This window comes from Lagopus leucura, unplaced genomic scaffold, assembly GCF_019238085.1.
Source record: "Lagopus leucura isolate 7727_CA_CO unplaced genomic scaffold, USGS_WTPT01 Super-Scaffold_100004, whole genome shotgun sequence".
Classification (NCBI taxonomy): domain Eukaryota; kingdom Metazoa; phylum Chordata; class Aves; order Galliformes; family Phasianidae; genus Lagopus; species Lagopus leucura.
This window is the reverse complement of record NW_024962264.1, coordinates 10,038,864-10,057,996: the sequence shown is the minus strand read 5'-3', so window position 1 is coordinate 10,057,996 and position 19,133 is coordinate 10,038,864. Positions and strand designations below refer to the sequence as shown.

General features: G+C 41.1%; 1 protein-coding gene across 3 annotated transcripts in view; it reads left to right on the top strand.

Annotated features, from left to right (window-relative positions):
- The first annotated feature begins 341 nt into the window (after positions 1 to 341).
- Positions 342 to 19,133, top strand: part of INPP4B (inositol polyphosphate-4-phosphatase type II B) — a 276,822-nt gene continuing 258,030 nt past the window's right edge. Inside the window, exons 1-2 of one of the 3 annotated variants that reach the window (XM_042870797.1) lie at positions 342 to 384; positions 1,085 to 1,124. The gene's annotated coding sequence lies outside the window, so the exon portion shown is untranslated. Of the gene's footprint in view, positions 385 to 1,084; positions 1,125 to 9,845; positions 9,961 to 10,197; positions 10,285 to 19,133 lie in introns of those variants that run through there. The other 2 variants (XM_042870794.1, XM_042870795.1) reach the window with 2 other exon arrangements.

The window sequence follows — 19,133 nt, the reverse complement described above, 5'->3', positions numbered from 1 at the left end:
ACATCTAAAGAGAGAATGGCAGAAAGCCTTGAAATACTTACGCCTTCCTGCATAAAACTTGATATCAGGTCTCCTTGCTTTCTAAATTTGATATGAAAATGAGTACAACAAGAAAAGTATTTCTACAGGTTTAATCAGGAGAAGTGGTATTCAGCAGTGTGTTCTGAAATAAAGCACCTGTGAGAGCATATGATTGACATAAGCCCTTGGAGCACCTGGTGGGAAGGCAGGGTCAACCCAGTGGTGCTCAGGTGCATGCAATGTTCCTGAGCGAGCAGAAGGGGTGCTTCCTGGCTCTTCCCCTTCCCAGACCTCATTTAAGGGTTGGCAGTGGAGGTGAGAAGTTCTCGCTGGTGTTGTTAGTGTACTTGAAGCTTTTTGAAGGTAGGTCGTTTTTTTTGTTTGTTTATTTTGATTTTACATCTGTAGCTGTTGCACTTGGGTTTATCTCACTTACTGCATTCTGGGATTTTGCTGCTTTACTGTTGTTGCTGTGCTTTCTATTTCATTGCAGTATGAGAACTTGAAGTGTTATTCATGGAAGACGTAGGTATGTTCCTGATTCCTTTGGTAAAGATCACTGATTAAGCGCTTAATGGAAACCAGTATTCTTTGCCTCTTTTTTATTTTTACCTTTATTTACCCAGAAAGTGTTTTGAGGATTTGGAGGATTACTGCCTTTCTGTAGAACAGCTCATGTGAGGTTGAGTGCAAATGTGCTCTTCTCTTTTTCTCCTCTAGTTCTATAGCAAAATAAAGCCTTAAAGTAGTGGCTGCTCCCAGGAGCTCTGAGGAGCTGCCCAGCCTTTGCCTTGGTTTTGCTTACCACCCCTGTACTTTCTTTGCTCATCTGTCATGCCTTCCCTAGCAGTCACTGTAGACGTAAAGTATTTGGCTTATGTTTCTGAGGTTCTGCTTGCTAACAATAAGCATGCAGGTGGTAAATCCTACCTGGGTCTGGTGGGTAGGAAGCTCCATATATATTTCATATGGAGTGGGTGAGTTGATTTCTGTTCTTAGACAAATGCTGTAGTTTTAGAACAGCTCAGCTGACTTGAACAAAACTTTTATGGATTTGTTACAGGGGAACAAGAACAGAATCTGACCCAACACACGAAATAGAGGTAAGTCTTAATTTTGTATGGCAGTTTACTGGGTATTTCTTCTCTTGCTTTCTCTACAATTAAATTATCTTCTTTACTAAAGTAGTGACAATTGCTTAGATGAATTATTCTGAAATAGTATTTATTCTGAAGACTGTTATATTCATGAAGAATTTATCTGTAAGCACTCAACTGAGAAAGCCAATACACTCAGGAGTTACTTTTACACACCTACCAAAATTTTCTTTTGAAAATTAAACTGTATTTTTTCCTTTCTATCTATATGTGCTTTTCTTCTACAATCACTGGCTGTATGTGGTTCTGATCTAAGATATGGAGGTTGCATGGCAGCAGCAAAACAGTGGAACAATTACAAACAAATACATGAAGTATAGAGTTAAATATTCCAAGTGTAGAGTTGTATAAGTAATCCTGGAGCTTCACGAGAGTAACCCCTATTAAATTCAGTGGAATATAGCATCTATCCTTATGACCAAGAAATAACTGATAAAGGTGCAGAGTATAGCTCTGAAACAAATCTACTGATAGATAAACGGATAGAGGTCAGTTCTTGATAAGAATGGGCTTGACTTCTCATATGACCTGATACATGACAAGAATTATTTAAGTTATGTTTCTCTTTGAATGAATAATACTTCAGTCTAGTGTAGGGTCTGCTGTTGAAAATTTCAGTTTGTGCTAAACACCCCAATTAATTAAAGGTTAGTCTGTCCTAGACACAGAGTAAACCAGATGGTGGTCTGAGAAATACAGAAGAAAATATGGCTCCTTCCTAAGGTTTATGACCTTTTCCAGGCCAACAATTTCAATGATTCCAGTTTCTAAGCTAGTCCTATGACACATAAAAAAAAAAAATCTTCCTCGTTGCTTCCCCCACAGTCAGTCATCTTGGTCGTAGTAAAGAAAAATTATATTTCATGGCTAGAATGGCACATTGGTGTTGAGAAGCCAATTATAGTGTGGGCCCACTCTAACTTATGAGGTCAGTGAAGGGGATTACGGGTGTATAACAAGTGAGCTGGATCCTTGCAAAATGATGCTCCCGAAATTGTGGCAGGTCAGTGAATAATCTGGAACTAAAATCTATTGCCCTCACCACCAATCGCCATGTACTAGTTATTTTCATTTGTTTCATTTACTTTACAAGGCAAGGCAGAAGAAATAGCCCTTGGTAGAATGTGCAGCCCCTTTAAGCAGTGAACATTATTAGTTCTTAGTCTATTTCTGTTACATACAAGTTTCTACAGGATAGGCAGGGTCAAAATCCAAAATATATCAAAGATCAAGAAATGAGAAGTAAGGGACATAATCAGCTAGGGTATATATTGAGCTCTCCAAAATATTCTTTGTACTACTGCTTTAAATTGCAGTATTGGGAATAGAATATACCATTAAGCAGTGATGATTTTTAGATTAATCATTTACCCTAAGCCAGGCTGCGGTATCGGCTGTAGACAAGAGACTGCTATTTTTGAATGGCGTCAAATTGTGAATTTAAGCACAGTGGGTAAGAAAATGCTGCAGAGGTTTTTGCAAGTGATTGCTCATCTTTGTAGTAAAATATATCCTTTTTGAAGTCCTGCTGTGACCAGCATAAAAAGATCGGGGTGAGTGTCTGCATGTGGTCTGCCAACGTGTAGGAAACAGAAGTAAAATCATTGTTCAATGTAGGCTTGGGTGCATTACAGGTACCTGAATACGCCAACACAAAGCAGTGCTACAAAGTTATCCTCTATGTTAAACTTCTCTGAAATAGAGGTGGCTAAGACTATACAGTGTTAGCTGATTAGAGCAGGGATCAGCAAGTTTTCAAACAATGGATTTTAGAACTGTGTTTTTCCTCCTTAAATTAGAGGAAAAGAGCAACAGGAAGATCTCATCAAACTCCCTCTGAAAGCCACAAGTTTTCCCCTCTTGGGGTGGATTGCTACCAATTAGTTGACTGCTGGCATATTACCTCCATGATAGACAAGAGCTCCTTGCTTCTAGTGTAGAGCCATACACCAGCCCCACTTTCAGATGCCTCCTTTGTGCTGCTACACTTCCTAAGTAGCACATACATATGCTATTCAGAGCTGCTTGTTTGATGTCTTGAGCAGTGACTATTTTTTTCAGACTTAGATTTTGCCAGAAAGCATTTGATGTGGTTAATCTACTGTTACTAGCAAGAACATTACTCTTGATGCATGGATGGAGGATGGTGAAAGACAGATGTGTTCTGGAAGCCTTTAGCTAGTTTATCTCAGTTAGGTCCCTGATGGTTAGCCTTTTCAGGAAGAAGAGAGGGTTGAAACATCATGGCACAGGGCACCAGGTTCCAGCACTCTAATGTTTTGTTAGTGCGCATGTCAGATACCCATTGAAAAGCTGTGAGATTTCCCATACTAACTTTTTTTTTTTTATGTTCCCACGCTGTTCTGTGCTGCATATATTCGACCACTGGAGGTCTAAGTTAAAGTAAAATAATGCTGCTGAATGCCATGACACGCTTGCACAAATCATGCCTTCGGTTATCAGCTCCTCCTGTCATACAGGTCTGAAGCCACTCCCAGTGCCAAGGGGATTGGCCAGCAAATGGAACAGAATGCAATTTCTAAAAATGATTATTTTGTTGGTGTTCACACTTTACTTATGAATGATGTTTTCAAGCTATAGGTACCTACTTTTCTATGGAACAGAATATATGTTAAAATTGTAGTTTAAATGATTTCCTTTAGTTTTCAAGTGTTTAGTTTAGACAAGTCTGGTACCTTGTTGGGCTTTTCTTGCTGTGAATTTGCAGGGCATACGTTAGAGGATTCTATGTATGCAACTGCAGAAGAAAAAGCATATTATATGAGAGATTTCACATAATCATTTTATCAAGCTACCAGTAATAAGGTATCATAGCTTGCTGCTTCATGCTGGCAGGCATTTATGCATTTTCAGTTTTTTAGATGCTGCAAATGGAGCCAAAAGCTATTTCAAAGGAGGATGTGAACTGCTGTGTGAACTACACCACCACAGAGCTCTAAAGACTTCATTTTCCATTGCATCAAGCCTTTTAATTTTCACCCTGCTCAGTAAATAAAGTACTACCATGATTTGAGAGAAAGTTATCTTCAACATAAAGGGATGTAAATTAATTACACCAAGGGAGGGCAATGTGAATGTGAACTCAGCTGTTTTCTGCCAATTTTTCCCTTTGGAAAATGAGAAAACTGGGAGCAGCTGGCCATTAGCAGGGGGACTTCTTAGGCATTGCGGTTTGAGGAGAAATGGTTCTTGCTTCTGAATGGTGAGGTAAGAAAAAGTAGAGGATTAAATCCAGAAGGAAATAAGATTTGTTGGAGCTTTTGGAAGGGTCTAAAAGAAGGTGATGTTTTGTAGGTAAATAGGGAATTGTTGCAGCTTTCTCTTAAGAGAGGGAAGCGGATAGTCTGTATTTTAATTTCACGGGGTGTTTGTGGGGGATATATGTGCCATAGAGCTGCATTTCTGACTGCAGGGCTTTTGTTGTTTGAGAAATTTAATATTTACTTCTTTTTCCTGGCTGTCAATAATATTCTTTCAATCAGGCCTGATCCTTGAAATTCCCCACTTTAAAGGGAATTTGGGAATGCCTCAATAGCAAAATCCTGTTAGAAAATAGGGAAGGTTGTATTGCCTGCGTTTCAGCTTGTCCAATGACTTGATTGCTTCAGACAATAAGCTAATTGCTGGCTTGACCTTCCACCTTCTGTCCCAAAAATGTGTTGCCAAAAGAAATTCAAGTGTTTTTTGCCTTTTGAGATGAAACAGAGCAGTGTAATTTATTTATTTGGTGGAGGTTAAGCATCCAACATATAGTGATAAGGCTTTTGGCCTGAAAGATGGCAAGGAGCAGCGGTCCTATTAAAAACTGTGGTTTCTGTCTTGTGCGAAGGCTAGTAGAAAGGCTTAAAGCCTGCTGAGTTTGTACTAATAGAAATAAAACAGTAAGTCAATAGCTGCCTTGTGTGCTGTGTAGTTGCTTATGTGGGTGCAACATCAGCTAAAAATGACATGCTTTTTTTCTTTTTTTTTTTTTTTTAAGGCTGCAGCCCCCACAGTCCTTAATACTGATTGTGAATATGTCTGTCTTGGAGGATATGGTTGTGTTTAGGCCTGGGCATTGTTGTCAAATGAGGAAGATGACTTGACGCAGTGGCTCTGCAAGCTTTGAAATAGCTCATGTGATGTAATGTTAAAATAAAACCACCCCATTATCACGTTTTGAGCAGTTGAGGAAGTTTGTGTTGAACTTATTAACTCATCCAAAAGCGATGTTTCAAGCGTTATATTAGTGATACAATCATTTTTGCTGTCCTGTGGAAATCTGGTTGTTACTGTTATCATTTTTTTTTTTTTTTTTTATAAAATGCATGAGAAAAACCCGAAAGAACAACAGAAAGCAACAAAACAAACTGCATGACATTAAGAGCTTCAGAGAAAATGCCATTGGAAAAAAGCAGCAAGAGTTTTCTTACTGGAATATTTCAGACTGACTTTTTCCCAACTTTGGGGGAGGAAAAGTGAAATTACTGTCCAGATGGATGCTGATGATACATATCTTAGACCTTGTGCATAGAACAACATCTGAGTTATGTAACTTTGTTACAATCATTCCCTACTGGTACCACAAACAAGAAATACTGCAGGAGAGTACAGGAAGCAAATCTATCTATCTTTCAGCAGGAGGTGCAGTCTGTGCAGCACTGAGCTTGGTTTTGGTGGAGAGTTTTTTTATTGTCTGCGTTACTGTTCATAGGTTATTTGGTGTGCAGTATGATGCTGACTCTTTGATCTCTTTGCCTATGCTTCTGGATTGTTTTTATCACTGCGTTTCGATGAAGTCTGCAGTTCTGGATAACTGAGGAAGTGTTCTACACTTCTCTTCAGTGTTTTCTAGTAAGATATGCCTCAGTTTCACCTCTGCTTTATTAGCTGCTCCTGTTGTGGGCGTTAAGTGTTGGCGGTGCCCTTGTAGGCCCCTCTGCCCTGTAGTCCTGGCACAGTGGATTGCACTCTCAGAACAAGCTGTAAAGTTAAAATATTGCTTCGTGCAGTACTTCATATTTTCTGGTTCCCTCACAGTACCTGGTTCAGTCCTCTTGGTTCTTTTGCAGTTTTTTTTTTTTTTTTTTTTATAGCTATGTTGCAATGCGTATATTGGGTATAAATCAGCATTAAATCAGCAGGGTAACTTTTTGCAGACATTCATCATCAGTGTAAGTAACAAGGTGTGAGGCACTGACAGCCAAACTCTAGTTCACGGTCACTGATTCTCTGTTTGTGAAGAGCCTGACAGAGTTCATAGACTTCAATTCTGTGCAGTAATCTACAGCGACACTTAGGCAGGAAGCTGTACCAGCCAAGTTCTGTCTCACTTCGGATGTGTTTTTGGTTATTTTCATTTGGTGTTTTCGGTTCTGGTTCAGTGCCAGGAGCGTCCTTTGGTTTCAGGCAGGGTTGTTGGCTATGCTTTATGAGAAGGATGTTGGGCTTTATGGAAGCTCCGTTACCAGCCACTAATAACGTGACAGTTTATGCTCTTGTTAAGGTTTGTTTCTTGAATGAATACTTTGTGGTCAAAGAAGTTTTTTTTTCTTGTTTTGCTGTATTGTGGCTGTTACAGAGAAGCAATGCTATTATCCTACACAGGCACTCATTCTGGCTGTAAACAGTTAGGCATAACGCTGATCAAATAGAACACAGAAAGCTTCTTGGAAGCAAACATGCTTCCACCTAAATGTGCTCTGAGCGAAGGCCTGTAACACTGAAGCTTTGTGTTTTCTCTTGCTTAGATTTTTGCCTTTCCTTAAAACAGGAGTAAATGTCCATGAACCCTGTGTGCTGGGAGACTCAGATTGCATGCTGCAGCTTCTCTGCCAGAGAGACTGTTTGAGCTGCTGGCAGACCTTTAAATCCTACTTCTTTTTTTCATCCTGGAGATAGTGATTTATTGTTCTCTTTGATCCTGGGCCTTGGCCTGGAAATAGCAAGCCTTGCTAGCTGGATTGGAGCAGAGCAGGGATATTCCACTGTAGCTCCATATGTTGTTCCCCTGAGAAGCCCTCAGTCTGTCACAGTTAAATTTCTTGTTTCCTCACTCACCTCCTCATTCTCATCTCTTTTACTGAGCGAGAGACCCTCAATTTGATTCTACACTCAAAGAGAATAATATCAGACCAGGAAGCTTAGCTATACTTAATGTGTGTAACATGTAATACAAGAGGTTGTGTGTAGGAGTAGGTGTGTTAGCTGCTAGGCTTGCAGAAAAGGAGAGACATAGAAGGAATCATTTTTGATTTGCAAAATATTTTTGGGGAATACCACTAAACAAGTAACAGGGAATCTGCCTCAGTACGTGTTTGCTTTTGATTATTCTGCTACTCCAGTTGTCTAGTACAGGCTGGGCTTCAGGTGCTGCTTTCCATATGCCGGAATGTGTTGAATTGCACAGCCAAGTGGCTTCATCAGGGTAGTGTCTCATGCTCTGATGGTGCGATTTTTGCACTGCTTTTTTGAGAACGCTTTTATGGCTCATCTGATGCTTCCTGATGCATTTATTATGAAGCACAGGTATATATAGGTTAATTTTCAAGCCTGGGTGGATGTAGTTAGGTGTCGGAAACCTGTATCTAGGCCCTTCAAAAAAAAAACCCAGATTTTTCAGAGATAGCGAGTACTGAAACATATTTGAAATTGTTTTGGGCTCAGTACTTCTGAACATTAGATGATATTTTTATGTGTAATTCTGAGCTCTGAAATCTTTGACTGCGTGATGGAAGAGCTGTAACCTATACAATAATTTCAAAACATTTTGGAGGAGGAGTAAAACTCTTATGCTTCTCAGTGGGGCGAAGAAGATAAGCGAGTCTTCTGAACAGGCATCTTTTAGTGATAGCTTGTCTTAACGTAGAAGTCTAATCTAAAAACCTGACTGCTTCCTTCCTGTGCTCTGCAGTATGACCTGCTGTGTAACCAAGCCTTGTCCGAGAATAAAGTGTATGGTCAAGATCATTGTTTTGATAACAGCTCCTTGTGTGCCGCAAACTATGAAGGTTTCATTACTGAAATAACTAAGCAGGTGCTTCTGTAGCACATTTAAGTGCATTTCATTTGGAGAGAAACTGCAGAATAAACCTGAACTGTATTCAGCCCTTCAGGGAGCACAGAGAAAGAGACAGACTGTAGAACTCCATCTGGCTAAGTTCTCCTTGTTTCCTGCCTACCATGTCCCTTGTCATTGGTGGCACTCTGATATCAGCTCATACACTAGCAGGATCTTTTATGCTGTGTATACTGTGGAGCATTAAAAATTGAACAAGAAAGCAGATGATGAAGAAATTACTGTTGTCAGAAGCGAAAGGAAGTTCATGAGATAATTGGACACGTGTCCAAATTTAAAGGGGAGTTTCATTTCATTGTAATGGCTTGTTCAGTGTGAGCACGATTCTGCAAATGCTTATGGTTGAACAGCTTTACCTAAATGTGTGGTCCCATCAAGCTAGGTGTTTGTCCTCTCCTTTTAATGCTTAAATATTTAGTCCTGACCAACTCTCGTGTGTCTTCTCAGGCTTTTCATTTCTATTTAAGTTAAAACACAAGTATTTGGTTAGCTCCCACCTTCTGCTTCCAACTTCATGTAACTCGGTCTTGACTGAAATCTTTTGGAACTAGTTTATTGTGTTGTCCAGGTAACTGTAGGTGACTACAGTAGGCAATAATGTATATTTTGATGTAGAGACATCAAACTGAACATTGTATGAAGTGTTACCAGGCTGAAATAATCTAGTGTACGTTGGCTTCATTTGTTTTTGTGTATGGTGGCATAAGAATTGCGTGTATGGCTTCACTCCCAAATTAATTCACAGAATGGCCTGGGTTGGAAGGGACCTCAAGGATCGTGGATCTCCAACCCCCAAATCGGGTTCAGCTGTCGTGTGGAAGTACTCCGGTTAGCATTAACTCCAGACAAAAGCACAAGAATTCATTTAGGGGAGAATTCATTTAGGGAAGAATTTATTAGCCCAGCCCATAGGCTTTGCTGTGCTCCGGGGGTGCCTCGAGGCTGCTCTGAAGGGACTGCTAAGCCCGCTGACGCACAGCTGAGCAGCGATCCTCCCGCCTCGAGAGCAGCGCGGAGCGCGAGGTGAAGCCCTCGAGGCGCCACTTTGCCGTGAGGGGCTTCTTCCTTCCCTGCGCGCCAAACTTCTGCGGCTCTGAGCACGAGCGCAGCAACTCACCCCGCTTCCCGCTCCGGGCGCGGGAAGTGACAAACGCCTCCCCGTCGCGCCCGGGCCGCCCGGCCGATGGAGGCGGAGTCGCTCCGCCCGGCTCAGCCCAGCCGCCCGCCGAGGGACCGCCGCCTGCCGGGCCGCCCCCCGGGGCAGGCGCGCGGCAGAGGCGGCCGCGGAGGCCGGGCTCCCTCTGGGCGGCGGGAGGTGAATGGCAAGCGGCGGCTTCTCCCTCCTACACCCCAGTGACGGTCTCGCCTCCTTCAGCAGCGGCGGCAGCAGCGGGTCACCTCCGCGCGGCCGTGCCGCCCGCCTGCCGCAGGGCTCGGAGCCACACGGGCTGCGGTGACATTGGGAGGAGACTCGGCCGAGGGCGGCGTCGGAGGCAGGAACGCCGGTGTTCGCAGCGAGCGGGAGCCGCGACTCGCCTTGGCGGCGGGGCGGGCGAGCCCGGCTCCGGGTGTCGAGGCGCGCAGCCCTTCGTTTCCTCTCGCTGCCGCCGCGCTGAAGGCTGCGGACTATAAATAGCAGCTCGCCGAGCGGCACACGCACGCACCGGGGAGCAGTGCCACGCAGGTCGCGCCGCCGCCGGGCAGGTAAGAGCCGTCGGGGCACGGCGGGCGGGCGGGGCGATTTGGTTCCTGGTTTCCCCGCTGGGAGCGTCAGGAGATATTAAAAGCCGGGAGCGGTGCCGCCGAAGTCCCTCCCTTTTATTCCCTTATCAAGTTTGTTAAGGCTGCAGCCTGCCAGGCGTGCGCGGCCCTGAGTCGGGGCTGAGAGCGCCCTCGGCGCTGCCCCCGGCACCCGGCGGGGCGAAACGCGGTGGAAGCTGCAGGAAGGTGTCGGGAGGAAAGAAGTTGAGCGGAGTTGCGGCTTGCGACGCTGCCGGCCAGGAAAGGCGGCGGGGACGGGCCTGCGGGGTGAGAAGGGATGGTGTTTAATGTGGGAGGCAGCGCAGCTCTTGCTCTTTTTCGCCGAAATGACATACAGTTTTGGAAGCAGGAATGGCAGAGCTAGTGCTTTGCTCTTTGCTTGCTCCTCAAGGCTAACCCGGTGCGCTGTTTGCATTGCAAATATTTGCAAGAGGTCTTCGTGGGGCTGTTTTTTAAATCCATCTCTTGTGCAATTAATTCTTCTGATGCTTCTGTTTGTCTTCAGTAGAATAAATTGATTTGTTTACTTGACCCTTAAGGATGTGTTAAAATATCTATCCCAAAACCAAGCCATATGTATGCTTTTTAAATCTGGCTTTGAATCTCAAAATGAGGCTCTTCTTTGGTCTTGGCTGGGCTACAGGCCCCCCTCGATCTGTGCTTTAGTGTCTAATGTAGCAAAAATGATGGGGGAAAATGTCTGTGTCTCTCAGACTGCATGAAGGCGGGAGTTCACGTAGAGATTTGGTTTTTGACAAAACCCTATTTCCTATTACGTGTTTTACAGGTGAGATAATCTCTGACAAGGCAGTGTTTCAAACATTTTACTTTAAATGCTTTGCTTATTTAAGTTGAGGTAGATTTAAGACCCAGTGTGTATCTCAGGCTTCAGTTTAGTGTGTTTTCAGTGAGATTTGAGCATGCGAGTCCTTGTTACTGTCCATGTACTGTTTACGTGAAGATTAATATGAGGAAGAAATTAGTCCTTTGAGATTTTTGAAGCCCTGATGACATGGATGGGAGCAAGGGCGGTGTTACTACTTCAGGGTCCTTGTTTCCATTTGTCTATTTTTTTTCTTTTCCCTCCCTTTTCTGGCAGTCTCTGTAGTGCCGAAGATCACCTACCTTGAAAAATAAAGCTTTTCTTTTACTTGCAAGTCCTCAAGTTCTATTTTTCCATGGGTTTCTCTAACCTTATAAGTGCTGATCTCTCTTTTGGCCTAACTTCTCTGGAGAGCTGTATCTATGAAGTACAATAGAATGATCTGGGTTGAAAAAGACAACAATGATCATCTGGTTTCAACCCTCCTGCTATGTGCAGGGCTGCCAACCACCGGACCAGGTTGCCCAGAGCCACGTCCAGCCTAGCCTTGAATGCCTTTGGGGATGGGGTACCTACACAAGTTTGCCTTAGTTTTCACATCAAAGAATAGTAGTTATAGCTATCAGTATGGCTGTAGGTAGTGTGCTTAATTTGTCTCAAGAGGTAGCAAATTGTATTCCCTTGCTCGTCAGATTTGCCAGGTTTACAGTAAGTTCTTACTGGACTATGCTTATGCATTTCAGCTGAGGGTTTTAAAATGTTAATGGTCAGTACCTGTGGAGTTTCTACTTGAAGTAGCAACTGTTTCCTTCTTCTAAAGTGTTTTAGATTTAAGTTCAGAATTCATTCTGAATCCGGAAGAGACTGAGCAAGACTGTTCTTTCATTTACTGTAGTTTCAAGGCTGTAGCTGCAGAGGAGGATAATATTGATTTCCATAGATTAGGATGCTAATAGGCTTTTGCCTCACCTGGTGATCTAAGCTGCTTCTTCCTGTTCCTCAGTGACTTTGCCCTGCATTTTCCTTTAGGTTGTTTTTAGTGTTGAGGAAGGCTCTGTCTAATGAAAATTCAGAAGATGTATGCTAAAGATGCTTACTCAACATAGTACTGTGTCAAACGTGGTAAATGGGATGCTGTTTGTCAAGTTCATTTCCTTGGCAGATTGAATTAGTCCTCAGTTGCTTTGTGCCGTAGCATTACAAGTGAAATCCATCTGTATTTTTGTGGTGAATATTTTTCTTCTTGTTGTGTAGTTAGTTGGTATGCAATTTTACCCTATGTTGTTACTTAAGTGAACACACAGCCTGATTATGGCAGTGAAGTCAGTCTGTGCTTTGGCTGGGAGCACTGATTTAACAGCATTTTTCTCCTCAACTTTACACATACACATAACTTAAGCACTTTAATTTTTATCAATTTGCTTAATTCTGTTAGCTGTACAGCTGCCAATAGGAGTTTGCTTGTTGCTAAAATGCTCGTTTGGCAAACAGAGTGCAGTCTCTTAATAAGAGATACTAAGAAGTCTTAATTTCTTTTTTTTTTTTGTAATGGTAAGTGGTGGCTCGATGGAGGAAAATTAAGGAGAAACTCTTGCGGAAAATGAGCTTTTATTGTGTTTTGACTGTTTTTAACGTACCTTCAGGTTTTTGTATGCAGTTACAATGTAGTATATTGTATTCCAGCAATATTAATAGGATGTACTGTACTTCAGGCGAGTGTTTCTGTTAAGTGACTCAGAAACATGATAGTGGGCATGAATGGCCAGGTACTAAATGTGACTTGGTATCTTGCTGTATTTACTGCAATGCAAATGGAGCATTAAGCAGAGAGCGTCAACACTGTGGTTTTGTACAGTTTCTGTTACAGCAGTAACCTTGCTGCTTTGCCTGGGTTTTGTTTGCTTTGTATTTGCGTGGACAGCTAAAGAAAACAGGTAGGAACTGAGTTGTGTAGGATTAAGTTTCCTCTGCTGTGATGACATGATTGGAATAAAACTCTTTATTGGGTTATTCCAGTTTACGTGCACAGAATTTGGCCTACAGAAGTGGGAACTGTACTGTTTGACGTTAAGAATAAGTCAGTCTGCTGTCTCAACGGTTTGCTGATGCCCTTCCTGATTGAGGGTTGTGATAAATTTTAGAATTAATAATCAGGAAGTTGGAAGGCATATGAGAAGCAAAATGCCTTCTTGGTTTACCCAAGTTTGTGGTTCCCTCTCTTTGAAATGCAGCTACAGAGCTATGCTCCATCTGGGACTTGCATCATGACTGACAGCAATTCAGAAGCAGTGTGGCTGCTGTAGAATGACCATGTGATGAAGCCTTTCTGTTAGCTGGAAGTGATAAAAATGGTATGTGTGGGGGGAAATTGTCCATGCAGCTATCTTGCTTGCAGTTCTGCACCACAGCTCTTCCTGCAACAGCTCTGTGATCAGCCTTGTGAGGCAGTGATCCAGTGATTAAACCTTGCAGTAAAGATGCAGGATGTACACAATTAGGCAACGTGGTTTTTTTTTTTTTAAAGGGGCTTTAAAATAATCACCTGCTCTTGAGTAATACTCTTGAATTTCATCTACAGCTTCTATACAAGCACAGATGCTAAAGCAGCAGTAATTTAGTTTTCACTTGGTGAGTCTACATAAAATATTTTTCCAAGTGAAGCATATGTGATGGAAATATAAGCATACACTTCTTATCTGTTGTGTCTCCAGGATTTTTTTCCTCTTTTTTTTTTCTTTTTGGTGTCAGATGCATTTTGAACTTTAGTACTCAATCATACTGATTAAGCATATTACTGTACTTTTTTTTTTTCCTTCAAATTATTTATAGTTTCCAACAAATATTTACTAATGGTAATGTCTACAATTTTGTGATTTTTAGTTACCTGTTATACTAACAGAGCAGTGGAGAAGCGGAGCATAGGAGTGTCGGCTTCACTAGGTGGCAGTGTAAAATACTGAGAAACCTTCAGTCATTTGAATTCTTAAGCCCACAGCAGCTGCTGCTCTGATGGCTCAGATCATAGATAAGCTTATTTTTGCTGCACGTGATCTTGTGAAATATCGACTCATTTACCTTTGTTTTATTTACCGGTTGTCTTGGGTTTAATTTGTTGGAGTAAAAGGATAGGTTTGGGCTCCTACTTTAAGATAGCTTCCATATTGTTTAATGCAGGCTATAGTATAACTATAATTTGCTTATGGTTTTCATTTATAGCTTAGGAAAACCAGATGTTTATTTGCAAACCTTGTTTGTGGTGTATTTTTTAAAACTGTAGGCTGCAAGCACCAACGAAGGAAACTCATCAGTAGATGAGACTTGATTTTAACATTATGTATCACTATTAGGACCATTTATCATTTACTTAGAAAGTTCTGACAAGTGTGTAGTTTTTTAATAGGGGAAATGAAATTGTACATAATTTCCAGGAAAAAGTGACTAATGGAAACGTGTAGGTACTGCTACAGTTTGTTTTCTCCTTACAGAAAGTGTGTGTATGTGTTTGTGAGGAAATACTCATAAAACCAGTTGCTGTCACATGAGTCTTCTTGAAGTGGTAGATTTGCCTTCAAAAGCCCCTATGCACCTCAGTATTACTTAAACATTTTAGGAGGGTTTCAGAGAGAATGGGAGTTGGGACTGGTGTTTGTGGGCGAAATAAATCCTTTGTTAGTAGACCTCAGTACATCTACCAAGTTGGCTTTATTCTGATCAAGGTGGAAAAAAAAAAAAAAAACATTTACAAGAAACCTTTAAATCGGTTTCTGTAGCATCGAGATATGATAGCCTGGAGTTACGTTTCCCTAGCATAAAAGCAAGAGAAACTACAGGACCATGCCTGTAAAGGTTGTGAGCAGTTGATGAACTGTTCTGTTATCTATTTGCAAGTAAAATTGGAAAGCAGTTTGATGTAACACCATGAAAGCTTCACGTTTTTGTAAATTGGATTTGCTTTCTCTGACAAAAAAAACAAAACAAAACAAAAAAAAAAAACAACCAACAACCAAAAGCCTAGTCACAATAGTGTCTATGGAAAGCTGTCCACATGCTGAGATGATTTATTATACTAAGGCTGTCTAAATATATGTTACTTTACACTAAAATTAATCAGTAATAAGGCTAGCAGTAAATTAGGAAGACTGTAAGTATAAGTCATGAGTTGCTGAACATGTTTGAAGAAAGATTATTTTGCAAAATCCCAAATTGTTATTATGGCTCTTTTTAAGTAGGGTATAGAAGGGTTCTAGAAAACAGTAGGGGTGTTTAGTGACGAAGTAACTCTTCCTTCCTTTTCTGCTGCTACTATAATGCTTTTCTTAGGAGAAAACTGTAGGTACCATTGATTGCTAAGAATGCTTTGAAGATGATGTGCGAGATGCATTGGTAGAAAATGCAGATGTCAAAAACCCTGTGTTTGGAGACTGTACTGCATACATATAATGTGTTTGAGTGGCACTATATGTAGTGCCCTCCCCTACTGCCTGCTACTTTTACGTAGTCTTGTAAAAATTCATCCTTAACTTCTGTCCTTAATTGATTGTGGGGAACGAAACTTAGCATCAATTCTTTTTGGCAGTTCAGACTCTTCGTTGCCTCTCTGTTGGGTTCAGCATTATCACATTTTTTTGTTTGGCTTGTTTTGATCAGCCTTCCTAATGCAATGGCCAACTGTGGTGATCTTGCACAAATAAAAAAAAAAAAAAGCACGCTAAATGTCAGTGTATTTAAAAAAAAAAAAAAAAGCTGCAGAGGTTTGTATTAATGTGAATAGGAATTTTTCCTGCAGTTTGTAGCTGAAGATTGGTCTAATGATACAGGGCAGCCTGACAGACCAGTTCCCTGACAAAAGCTTGCTGTGAAAAGTCACTGACTCCTGGGGCAAAAGCAAAAGACACTGAAGCAACATTAAATAGCTGTCTTTTATATAGGCTGAAAATAAATTTCAAACGCATCCCAGAAATAAACCATCTGATGCCATACTTTCCTCAACCTCCAACCATGGTCATGGGAAACTGAAATCCTTGTCCAGTTGGATGTGCAGACCAAAGAGGCTTCGTTGTGTGCGTTTGCTGCTTGCCTTCTTGATGGTTTTCTTTTTGAGTGTGGTGCTATGATTAATAGATTTTAGCTTGGGATCTGTTTTTGTTCTGGGCTAGCACTTGGCTGTAGTTTGAGGTCCACCTGCTTATTCTCTATGATTTTTGCCTTAAAATTTCACGGCTAAGTGTTTGGAATGCCACTGGGTGCATCGTGTCCATTAGCGTGCTGTGTGATGAGGCTGCAGAAGTACCTCAAATTTTATCCTTCTTGCTAATGTGGTGCTAGAAGCAAGGTTGGAATTATTATTTTCACTATGTGTGCACTTAGGAGAAAAGTTAGTCTGCCTCTGCTAATACAGATAATTCAGTTGCCTGCTGTGAATGCATCTTTGTGTTACCTGTGGTTGTGGGTGCAAATGGGAAGAATTACTGGTACTGATACCAGAACCAGGGGGCTGAGCCTCAGGGGGCCCTGAGAACAAGTCTCTTCTCTTTGAGGGCAGTTAAGAAAAGGGGAGCTAACCCATGTTAAATTGTGCACATGGGTCCCATACAGCTGAACCTAGGCTGTTCCTCAGATTTCAGTGATCTGATGTTTTGTTAAGGAATGTGCTACAATTGTTTTCATGTTTCTATGGGAGGATACATTTATAATTGTTATTTGGAATATTTAATTCAGTGCTAGCACTTGTTGAACAGCTTGCTAATGAAATGTCCCCAGGTCTGTCTATGAATATCTAGTAAGATTTATATCTACTCAATTACTATTTTTTAAATGAAAAATTATGGTCATTTACGTAACTTAACAATCAGTTTTGGTGTGTTACAATGGAATGTCACACTTGAGCATTTTGTCTGAAGGAATGCTCAATTTTGGTGTTTTTGTCTTTATCTAATAGAAAGAACTAAGTGTGGATGTAGTGGAATTTTTTTGGAGCTTCATGGCTATCTCTCTGTATTAAAAATATTTTGGTTCTCATTAACTGTTTTAATTTGGGAAACAAAACAAACAAACAAAAAACAAACAACAAAGCCTCCCAAACATGCACAACCTGATTATTTTAAGTACTGTTTCACGTAAGAGACTGATGAAGATCTAGCCCGTGCCTATGAGAATTTGTGTTCCTGTCAGATACCTTTTAAATTCTGAAAAACATCAGCTTTGAGAGTCTATTTCTGTGTTCTGAAAGAGCACAGTTTCCCTCTACAATTTGAAGGTTAAGGTAGAAATATTTTACTGAAATCCAATTACGGAATGCAGGAATACTGAAAATATAGCCCGAGATATATTTTTAAGCAATTTTAAAAGACACTACCAGCTGTTTGGTTGTGACCCTATTTTTTCATTTCTGTGTGTCGAGCAGTGTTTCAGCTTTACGTCCAGATGATTTGTAGGTTCTGCTGTAGTAAATAATTCAAAAGAGCCTTGTTGTAGAGTCAGCAATGTCACATATCTCTCACCTCCCCTAAGCAGTGGGAGCAGGTTCTGACCCTGTTTGCACTGCTGTAAGCTTTTCTGAGGCTAGTGGAAGCTCTTTGTAAGAATTTTTTTTTTCTGTTCTTTTCTCTTTTTCTCCCCTTCCTTAAAGCAGTTCTCAGTTTTTTAGCTCAGTTTAAAATTGCTTGAAAAAATATTCATTACACCACTCTCCTGTGTTGATTCTGGAAATGCACAGAAGAAATTATATAATTAGAGTGATGTGGAAATGCAGGTACCTTGGAATCAAGTGTGGATGCCATCTTGAAAACCTTCTCTGGGTGGGGACTTGAGCTTAGAGGTCAGATGTGCATATGCCGTGAATAGGTAAGGTGGAGTGAACTTATGTTAGAAGTGAGGAATGGGAGAACTGGTGTCTACAGAGCAGGGGTTGTCTGGGGAACCATAAAAATGTCAGGGCTGGTAGAAACTTTGCAGTGAGCTGGGAAATGAAGAGATGCTCTGACTATTCTTAGTGCTGCAGCTTCAGCAATGAAATTGACTCTTGTCCTGCTTATTGATTGTGTATCTTGCTTCAAAGGTTCTTTTGTCTGTGGCTGTGTTTAGAGGACTTGTATTTTGGCACAGTCCAAGTGGATTTGGGTCATGGAGAGCATTAGGATCTTTGGTGTACTTAAGTTGGATTTGTGAGAGTCTAGTAAAAACTTTAGTTTAATTTGTCACTCTAGTGAGCCCTATTCTTTGTTTAGCATCCTTCATACAATGTGAAGCACAGACATCAGACTTGGCTTCTTATTTCCCAGTTTCCTTCTTGAACTGGCTTGGATTGATATGTTGGGATCTGATACCTCCTTCCTGGACACGCAGTGGTAAGCTTTCTGATCAGAACTGTCCTTGAAACTGTCTTGTAGTGTTAGACCACGTGGTTATCTGGAAGATGAAAAGAGTGGACTTTGTTCCAACTTGTTCATAATCAAATTTTTTTCCAATTTTGTATGAAGATGAAGAATAAGTTTTATATACAGAACTACTGTCAAGTAGTCCTCAAACTAATGTGAATTCTACTCCTGTGTGCTATTAAGCTCCCAGTTGCTTTATTGCTTGATGATAGGAGTGTATATTTTTTTTCTTGGAATTTAATTAGTAGTATTTAGTATCTGCATTTGTTAGTTAAGAAAACTCAGTCTTTGACATAGAGCGGTTAAAATTGTTCTCTTGCTATGGTCAGTGACATGGGTTTTTACTGTTTCTTCACACGTGGCTGCCTTTCACCTTGATCTAGTTCTGTCCAAATAAAGTTGACCCTATTCTAGCCAAGTGAAGGATATTCATAGTTTTCAGACATTGTCTTTATCATCCTTAGATTGCTTGCAGACTTAGCGTAAGCCAGGACCTGGAGCTGAGGTGGGAGTTGTGTGTAACTTGCTCTGCTCTTCCCAGTAGGTTTTTATGCATCTGACAGTTGATGCAACCAAGAAAATCCAGATCTTGTAGTATCTGGAGGTAGCAAGTGGCTGTATGTGAGTGTAGGTCATGAACTGTAGTGGCTTAAATAATATAGTGTGAATTGTTTAATTTCTATCATGTATACCAAATAAACACTATCCTTTGACTGAAGTACAATTGTATGTGAGAAAGGGGACAGGAAGTCTAAGTTCATAATAGGGAAAGACAAAAGTTTTGTTTGGAGTGTCCCACATATGAAAGAAATGCCTTAAAATTTACCAGGAAAGGATGAGATAATGAAACCAATAGACACAGGGAACTGCGTACCCATTGCATGGGTAAACAACTTGGGTTTCTCTAGGTAGGGGAC